At 41.5% G+C, this 9,014-nt stretch overlaps 1 pseudogene; it reads left to right on the forward strand.

Moving 5' to 3' along the window:
* The first annotated feature begins 25 nt into the window (after positions 1–25).
* The window catches only part of LOC139029205 (glycine N-acyltransferase-like protein 3), a 10,873-nt pseudogene continuing 1,884 nt past the window's right edge, over positions 26–9,014 (forward strand).

Consider the following 9,014-nt stretch of genomic DNA (forward strand, 5'->3'; position numbering starts at 1 on the left):
CCTCAGGAAACTGAAAAGATTTGGTATGGGTCCTCAGATCCTCAAAAAGTTCTACAGCTGCACCATCGAGAGCATCCTGACTGGTTGCATCACTGCCTGGTATGGCATCTGCTTGGTCCGAATGCATGGCACTACAGAGGGTAGTGCGTACGGCCCAGTACATTACTGGCGCCAAGCTTCCTGCCACCCAGAACCTCTTTACCAGGCAGTGTCAGAGGAAGGCCCTAAAAATTGTCAATGACTCCAGCCGTAGTCACTTTAACTCTACCTACATGTACATATTACCTCAACTAACCAGTGCCCCGCACATTTACTCTGTACCGGTACCCCTGTATATACCTCGCAACAGTTATTTTACTGCTACTCTTTAATTATTTGTTACTTTTATTTATTTTATTTTTTACTTATCTATTTTTTACTTAACATTTTTTTTCTTAAAACTGCATTGTTGGTTAAGGTCTGTAAGTAAGCATTCCACTGTAAGGGCTACACCTGTTGTATTCGGCACGTGACAAATTTAATTACATTTTATTTTATTTTAAATAAATGTGATCGAATAATTATTCAGCAACCAGCAGTTCATTCGAGTTCAGAATCTTTATTCTTGAGCAAAACAACGGTCAGCAGAACTAAAACCAACTACCCACACAACAGGAACCACAAACAGGCTGAAATTATACCCTAATTATACCCTATACCCTTGCACAATGGAGTAATAGGCCTGCAAAGTAACCAAATCACTTGATTACTTATGCTTTCGACTGTCCCCAAATGGTATAAACTTCGTTAATGTTTAATTTTGAGTAAACTTCGGAGCTATGATTGGATGTGTTACAAGTAAGTATATACTGTAGGTGTGTTTGTTTTAGCTCGCCCGCAGCACCGGTGGGCTACAATAGGCTATATGTCAAAGGTATGCAGTTCGCAGCATGAATCTAAATAAGTGTGTTTGTTTTAGCTCGCCCGCAGCACCGGTGGGCTACAATAGGCTATATGTCAAAGGTATGCAGTTCGCAGCATGAATCTAAATAAGTGTGTTTGTTTTAGCTCGCCCGCAGCACCGGTGGCTACAATAGGCTATATGCAAAGGTATGCAGTTCGCAGCATGAATCTAAATAAGTGTGTTTGTTTTAGCTCGCCCGCAGAGCCGGTGGGCGGAGTCTGCACTTTTGGGAATATTCCATTGTACAAGTTTCATAAACATTCGACTCCCATCACATAATGACAAAATAACAGACAGGCTTATTGTCAGTGTTGAAAAATTATAGCACAAGTAGCCTAACATATAATAGGTATTTCGAGAACATTCCATTGAATCTAAATACAATAGCCAGTTTCCCACTTCTTTCTGTGGAGACGACCACAGATAGCACTCAGTCAGTCCATCAACACATTATAAAGACGTTATAAGGCATTATACCTATTGTATACCTCATTTATAAATTGATAAAAAGTCAGACAAATGACTACAACAGGCTATATGTCAAAGGTATGCGGTTTGCTGCATGATGGACTGACTGAGTGCTATCTGTGGTCGTCTACACAGAAAGAAGTGGAAACTGGCTTTTGTATTTAGATTCAATATGAAGGAAAAAGGAAACCGCACACTGCTCTTGATAGTATCACCGATATTTAATAAGCTTACGTATTGGCCTCACGGCCTTCGTCAGAGCTTTTGTGATTTTTTAAAATTTGCACCCTTATGTAGACTGACCCACCCACATCCGTTCTACACATCGAAGGGGGTTGGAGGCAAAGGAAAAACAAATAAGTGCTACCAAATATAACAATATGCATTTCATAAATATTACATAAGTGTATAAATAAGGCGTATTGAACACGTCTGTAAAACCTCAATGAGGACATAGCAAGTTTTCATTAGTCATTGGATACATCGTACGAAAAACATCAGAATAATCTACAATAGGCACATATTTCATGTTCAAATTCACAACATAACATACATAGGCATTTCATCATTAAGTCCTTTAGGAAATAATGTCTGGAGAGTAAAATCCAAAAACATTCTCTTTTACTATTATTAATATCCCTCCCCTGTCTGATATCTTAACTTTCTCTAAACCACAAAATCTAAAGGTGGAAATGTCATGCTTCAGGTCATTGAAATGTACAGCGACTGGATAATCCCTGTCGTTTCTCCTATACAATAGATAGTTATTATGGCATCATGCAGGGGGCACAGGCACGTGCACCCTCAGATTTGTCCTGTAAAAAAATATATAGATACTATATGTATGTATATATATATATAACTACCGTTCAAAAGTTTGGGGTAACTTAGAAATGTCCTTGTTATTGAAAGAAAAACACATTTTTGGTCCACTAAAATAACATCAAATTGATCAGAAATACAGTATAGACATTGTTAATGTTGTAAATTACTATTGTAGCTGGAAATAGCAGATTTTTTATGGAACATCTACATAGGCGTACAGAGATCCATTATCAGCAACCATCACTCCTGTGTTGCAATGGCACATTGTGTTAGCTAATCCACGTTTATCATTTTAAAAGGCTAATTGATCATTAGAAAACCCTTTTGCAATTATGTTAGCACAGCTGAAAAACTGTTGTTCTGATTAAAGAAGCAATAAACCTGCTTCTTTAGACTAGTTGAGTATCTGGAGCATCAGCATTTGTGGGTTCGATTACAGGCTCAAAATGGACAGAAACAAAGTACTTTCTACACACTTATTTAGATTCATGCTGCGAACTGCATACCTTTGACATATAGCCTATTGTAGCCCACCGGTGCTGCGGGCGAGCTAAAACAAACACACCTACAGTATATACTTACTTGTAACACATCCAATCATAGCTCCGAAGTTTACTCAAAATTAAACATTAACGAAGTTTATACCATTTGGGGACAGTCGAAAGCATAAGTAATCAAGTGATTTGGTTACTTTGCAGGCCTATTACTCCATTGTGCAAGGGTATAGGGTATAATTAGGGTATAATTTCAGCCTGTTTGTGGGTTCCTGTTGTGTGGGTAGTTGGTTTTAGTTCTGCTGACCGTTGTTTTGCTCAAGAATAAAGATTCTGAACTCGAATGAACTGCTGGTTGCTGAAATAATTATTCGATCACATTTATTTAAAATAAAATAAAATGTAATTAAATTTGTCACGTGCCGAATACAACAGGTGTAGCCCTTACAGTGGAATGCTTACTTACAAGACCTTAACCAACAATGCAGTTTTAAGAAAAATAAATGTTAAGTAAAAAATAGATAAGTAAAAAATAAAATAAATAAAAGTAACAAATAATTAAAGAGTAGCAGTAAAATAACTGTTGCGAGGCTATATACAGGGGGTACCGGTACAGAGTAAATGTGCGGGGGCACTGGTTAGTTGAGGTAATATGTACATGTAGGTAGAGTTAAAGTGACTACGGCTGGAGTCATTGACAATTTTTAGGGCCTTCCTCTGACACTGCCTGGTAAAGAGGTTCTGGGTGGCAGGAAGCTTGGCGCCAGTAATGTACTGGGCCGTACGCACTACCCTCTGTAGTGCCATGCATTCGGAGGCCAAGCAGATGCCATACCAGGCAGTGATGCAACCAGTCAGGATGCTCTCGATGGTGCAGCTGTAGAACTTTTTGAGGATCTGAGGACCCATACCAAATCTTTTCAGTTTCCTGAGGAGGAATAAGCTTTGTCGTGCCCTCTTCACGACTGTCTTGGACCATGATAGTTTGTTGATGATTTGGACCCAAAAGGAAGCTCTCAACCTGCTCCACTACAGCCCTGTCGATGAGAATGCATACCTTTGACATATAGCCTATTGTAGCCCACCACTGTGCTCGGTCCTCCTTTTCCTGTAGTCCACAATCAAATCCTTTTTCTTGGTCATGCTGAGGGAGAGGTTGTTATCCTGGCACCATACGGCTAGGTATCTGACCTCCTCCTTGTAGGCTGTCTCATCGTTGTCGGTGATCAGGCCTACCACTGTTATGTCATCGGCAAATTTGATAATGGTGTTGGAGTTGTGCCTGGCCATGCRATCAAGAGTGAACAGGGAGTACTGGAGGGGACTGAGCACGCACCCCTGAGGGGCCCCGTATTAAGGATCAGCATGGTGGATATGTTGTTACCTACCCTTACCACCTGGGGGCGGCCCGTCAGGAAGTCCAGGATCCAGTTCCAGGTGTTTAGTCCCAGAGTCCTTAGATTAGTGATGATCTTTAAGGGCACTATAGTGATGAACGCTGAGCTGTAGTCAATGAATAGCATTCTCACATAGGTGTTCCTTTTGTCCAGGTGGGAAAGGGCAGTGTGGAGTGTAATAGAGATTGCATCATCTGTGGATCTGTTGGGGCGGTTGCAATATTTGTAAGTAGTCCTAGGGTTTCCTGGATAATGGTGTGGTGTGGAGCATGACCAGCCTTTCAAAGCACTTCATGGCAACGATTGAGTGCTACGGTCTGGAGCCATTTAGCAGTTTACCTTAGTGTTCCAGGGCACAGGACTATGGTGTCTGCTTAACATTTGTTTAGACTTAGCAGGGACAGGTTGACAGTGTCAGTGAAGGACTTGTCAGTTGTCAGCGCATGCTCGGAGTACATGTCCTGTTATCCATCTGGCCTTGCGCCTTGTGAATGTTGGCCTGTTTAAAGGTCTTACTCACATCGGCTACGGAGAGTTGATCACACAGTCGTCCGGACAGCTGATGCTCTATGCATATTTCAGTGTTACTTGCCTTGAAGCTAGTATAGAAGTAATTTAGCTCGTCTGGTAGGCTCGTGTCACTTGCAGCTCGCAGCTTGCTTCCCTTTGTAGTCTGTAATAGCTTGCAAGCCCTGCCACATCCGACGAGCATCGGAGCCGGTGTAGTATTTGGCTGTCCCCATTGGAGAACCCTTTTTGGTTCAGTAGAACCCTTCTTGGTTTTAGGTGAACCTAAACTCAGCAAAACAGAAACGTCCTCTCACTGTCAACTGCGTTTATTTCAGCAAACCTAACATGGTAAATATTTGTATGAACATAACAAGATTCAAACTGCCCAGACCATGACGACCCTCCACCTCCAAATCGATCCCGCTCCAGAGTACAGGCCTCGTGTGTAACGCTCATTCCTTCGACAATAACTTGATTCCGACCATCACCCCTGGTGAAAAACTGCGACTCGTCAGTGAAGAGCACTTTTTGCAGTTCTGTCTGTCACACACGTGGTTTGTGTCATAGGCGAAGTTGTTGTCGGTGAGATGGTGAGCGATGCCTTACAACAGGCCTACAAGCCTCAGTCTAGCCTCTCTCAGCCTATTGGACAGGTCTGAACTGATGGAGGGATGTGCATGCCTGATGTAACTCGGGCAGTTGTTGATGCACCCTGAACCTGTCCCGCAGGTGTGATGTTTGGATGTACCGATCCTGGCAGGTGTTGTTACACATGGTTGCACTGGAGACAATCAGCTGTCCGTCCTGTCTCCCTGTAGCGCTGTCTTAGGCGTCTCACAGTAGGGACTTTGCAATTTATTGCCCTGGCCACATCTGCAGTCCTCATGCCTCTTTGCAGCATGCCTAAGGCACGTTCACGCAGATGAGCAGGGACCCTGGGCATCTTTCTTTTTGTGTTTTTTCTAGTCAGTAGAAAGGCTTCTTTAGTGTCCTAAGTTTTCATAACTGTGACCTAATTTCATACCATCTGTAAGCTGTTAGTGTCTTAACGACCGTTCCACAGGTGCATGTTCATTTCTTGTTTATTGTTCATTGAACAAGCATGGGAAACAGTGTTCAAACCCTTTACAATGAAGAGCTGTGAAATTATTTTGATTTTTACAAATGATCTTTGATAGACAGGGTTCTGAAAAAGGGCTGTTTCTTTTTTTGCTGAGTTTATTTGGGTTCCGTGTAGAATCGTCTGTGGAAAGGATTCTACATGTATCCCAAAAGGGTTCTACCTGGAACCAAAAAGGGTTCTTCAAATGGTTCTCCTATGGGGACAGCCAAAGAACCCTTATAGGTTGTAGATAACATTTTTTTTAAAGAATGTGGCTTACTTTCCAGTGCCTAACTATAAAACCTTGTAAATCATATTTACACTGTGTTGTAGGAGTATGGATTCCTGTATGGTATCAACAGAAGTAAGCCAAGCACATTGGAAATAATTACGACAGCTGGCCTGATTTTAAGGTTATTATTGCGGACCAGACACTAATATGAGCTTTATGGTGTCCCATAGGTCCATCAACCACCACAGTCTACACAAAAGTCAGTCATATGTCAATAATTTTTAGTTAGTCACATGAAGCTTGTATGTGGACACCTGCTCATCGATCATCTCGTTCCAAAATCATGGGCATTAATATGGAGTTGGTCCCACCTTCGCTGTTATAACAGCCTCCACTCTTCTGGGAAGGCTTTCCACTAGATGCTGGAACATTGCTGCGGTGACGTGCTTATTCAGCCACAAGAGCATTAGTGAAGTCGGGCACTGATGTTGGGCGATTAAGCCTGGCTCGGAGTCGGCGTTCCAATTCATCCCAAAGGTGTTCGATGGGGTTGAGGTCAGGGCTCCGTGCAGGCCAGTCAAGTTCTTCCAGACTGATCTCGACAAAACATTTCTGTATGGACCTCGCTTTGTGCGCAGGGGCATTGTCATGCTGAAACAGGAAAGGACCTTCCACAAACTAATGCCACAAAGTTGGAGGTACATAATCGTCTAGAATGTCATTTTATGCTGTAGCGTAAAGATTTCCATTCACTGGAACTAAGGGGCCTAGTCCAAACCATAAAAAACATCCCAAGATCATTATTTTCCTCCACCAAGCTATCCAGTTGGCTCTATGTATTTGGGCAGGTAGCGCTCTCCTGGCACCACTAATCCCAGATTTGTCTGGGATTTGACTGCCAGGTGGTGAAATGACAGCCGACGTTTGGCATTGTGCATTGTGATCTTAGGCTTGAGTGTGGCTGCTCGATCATGGAAACCCATTTCATGAAGCTCCTGATGAATAATTTTGTGCTGAAATTGCTTCCAGAGGCAGGCAGTTCTGAACTCGGTAGTGAGTGTTGCAACCGAGAACAGATGATTTTAATGCGCTATGCGCTTCAGCACTCTGCGTTCCCGTTCTGTGAGTTTGTGTGGCCTACCACTTCGTGGCTGAGCCTTTGTTGCTCCTAGACGTTTCCACTTCACAATAACAGCACTTACAGTTGACCAGGGCAGTTCTAGAAGGGCAGAAATGTGACGAACTGACTTGTTGGAAAGGTGTTATCCTATGACGGTGCTACCTTGAAAGTCACTTAGCTCTTCAGTGCAGGCCATTCTACTGCCAATGTTTGTCTATGGAGATTGCATGGCTGTGTTCTCGATTTTATACACCTGTCAGAAATGGGTGTGGCTGAAATAGCAGAATCCACACATTTGAAGGGGTGTCCACATACKTTTGTGTATCACTCAAAAAAGAAAAGCCCATTATGAATAGATTTTGTTTTCATGAATAGAACAAACGTGACAGAGTTCATGAAAAAAATAGCTTTCTTCTGCATGGATGAAGAGATCTTGAAAAGAATGGTGACTGAAGAAAATGCCATTTCAGATGCAGTCAATATGAAGGGTTTTACCCTGGTGCAGTTTATGATGTTACCAGACCCTAGTCTCCTGCCCCAACTCAACAAGTACTCACAGACGGGTTTAGTAACCTAGTGATATCTTGTGATGTATGATGTACACTGAGTGTACTAAACATTATGAACACCTGCTCTTTCCATGACATAGACTGACCATGTGAATCAGGTGAAAGCTATGATCCCTTATTGATGTCACTTGTTAAATCCACTTCAATCAGTGTAGATGAAGGGGAGGAGACAGGCTAAAGAAGGCGCACCGGTTTGTGTCAAGAACTGCTACACTGCTGGGTTTTTCACACTCAACAGTTTCCTATGTGTATAAATAATGGCCCACCATCCAAAGAACATCCAGCCAACTTGATACAACTATTGGAAGCATTGGAGTCAACTTGGGCCAGCATCCCTTTGGAACGCTTTCGATACCTTGTAGAGTCTATGCCCTCAGAACAGCCTCAATTCGTCTGGGCAAAAGGAGGTGCAACTCAATATTATGAACATGTTCTTTATGTTTTTACACTCAGTGTATTTTCTAATTAGAGGCTTTGAAGCTACCGGTCGGCCATATTGGCAATCCCCAGAACGCGTATATATTTTAAATGTTTTATTTGAAGGTTTAGTTTAATATAATTGAAATGTATAAATGAAGTTGTWTGTAATAGAATATATGTGGTAAAAACAAATGTAGACATTAATGAATGAATGCATTTCTATAGCTTCCAAAAGATGTTTTACAAGATGGAGKCTTGGTGGCTTCCAAACAGCGGCCCCTGTTAGTCATCTAATGTACGTATAAATCATTGGGTCAAACACCTTATCTGTGTCTTTCTCCCGGGCGGGACGTTCCCAGGGGAACTATGTGGAGTGGGCATAGTGGGAGAGCAGGTGTACTGTTGGCTATTCAGGGTCACGCTCCACACACAGGTTTTTATCTTAGAGATTATTTTGAATTGAAGACACATGTAACCACAAGTCTTATTTAGTTGATAGTCATTTACTCTGTTTTATTTTGTAATGTAGTGTTAATTCGTTCATGGCTAATACATCCTATTAGTTGAATTGAGTAAATGCAGTCCTCGTTTTAGAGAGTAATTATTTGATTGACATTTATAGTTTAGTAGGTCAATTGATAGTTGTTATTTACACTACACATAGTACAGTGGGGCAAAAAAAGTATTTAGTCAGCCACCAATTGTGCAAGTTCTCCCACTTAAAAAGATGAGAGAGGCCTGTAATTTTCATCATAGGTACACTTCAAATATGACAGACAAAATGAGAAAAAAAATCCAGAAAATCACATTGTAGGATTTTTAATGAATTTATTTGCAAATTATGGTGGGTTTTTAAACAAAAAAATAACAAAGTATTGAGATAAACTTTGTTATTGACGAATACTTATTTTCCACATAATTTGCAAATATATTA

The sequence above is a fragment of the Salvelinus sp. IW2-2015 genome, linkage group LG18, assembly GCF_002910315.2.
Source record: "Salvelinus sp. IW2-2015 linkage group LG18, ASM291031v2, whole genome shotgun sequence".
In the NCBI taxonomy this organism is placed as follows: domain Eukaryota; kingdom Metazoa; phylum Chordata; class Actinopteri; order Salmoniformes; family Salmonidae; genus Salvelinus; species Salvelinus sp. IW2-2015.